We start from the raw sequence: 710 nt of genomic DNA on the forward strand, positions 1-710 counted from the left end.
CATGCCTGTAATCCCAGCTACTCGGGAGGCTGAGGTAGGAGAATCACTTAAACCCCGGAGGCAGAGATCGGTGAGCCGAGATCGTGCCATTGCACTCCAGCCTGGGCGATAGAGCAAGACTCTGTCTCAAAAAAAAAAAGAAAAAGATATGTACAGACATACAAACACTCGAAACATTCAGAAAGCTACTCAAAGCTGTGTTCCACAAAGATGAGAGGGTAAAGTGAGAAAACGGAAGGCATAGGATCCGGGTAGCAGGGTCTAACACAAGAAGCAGACGAGGAATTCTGAAGGTGATGGCAAAGAGTATCCCAGGACAATAGCTGTGCTGCATGACTGGGGACCACCAGTCTCGGCTGGGGGAGAAGAGAAGACCAGGAGGTAGAGCCCCAGGGAAAAACATAAAACTGGGAAAATGCCTCACAGATTTGAAAAAAATCAAGGAATGCTATTTAAATGTGCTGTTTAGAAATATGAAGCTTAATGCCATAGAAATGATCACAAATAGAGCAGCCCCTGCCCCACCTCTCCCTACCCTTAACTTTGTCTCCTGGCGCTTGTTTGGGGCCAGGGTTCTGCTGTTTCTCTACTTATATTTCCATTCCCACTATAAACAAATTTGTATCTTTTCTCTGCCCCTTTCCTCAGCACACTGTGTTTATCATTTTGTTTCATTCTTTGCCAATTTAAGAGGTGATAAATGGTATCTT

The sequence above is a fragment of the Colobus angolensis genome, unplaced genomic scaffold (genome assembly GCF_000951035.1).
Source record: "Colobus angolensis palliatus isolate OR3802 unplaced genomic scaffold, Cang.pa_1.0 Scaffold42, whole genome shotgun sequence".
NCBI classification, from domain to species: Eukaryota; Metazoa; Chordata; class Mammalia; order Primates; family Cercopithecidae; genus Colobus; species Colobus angolensis.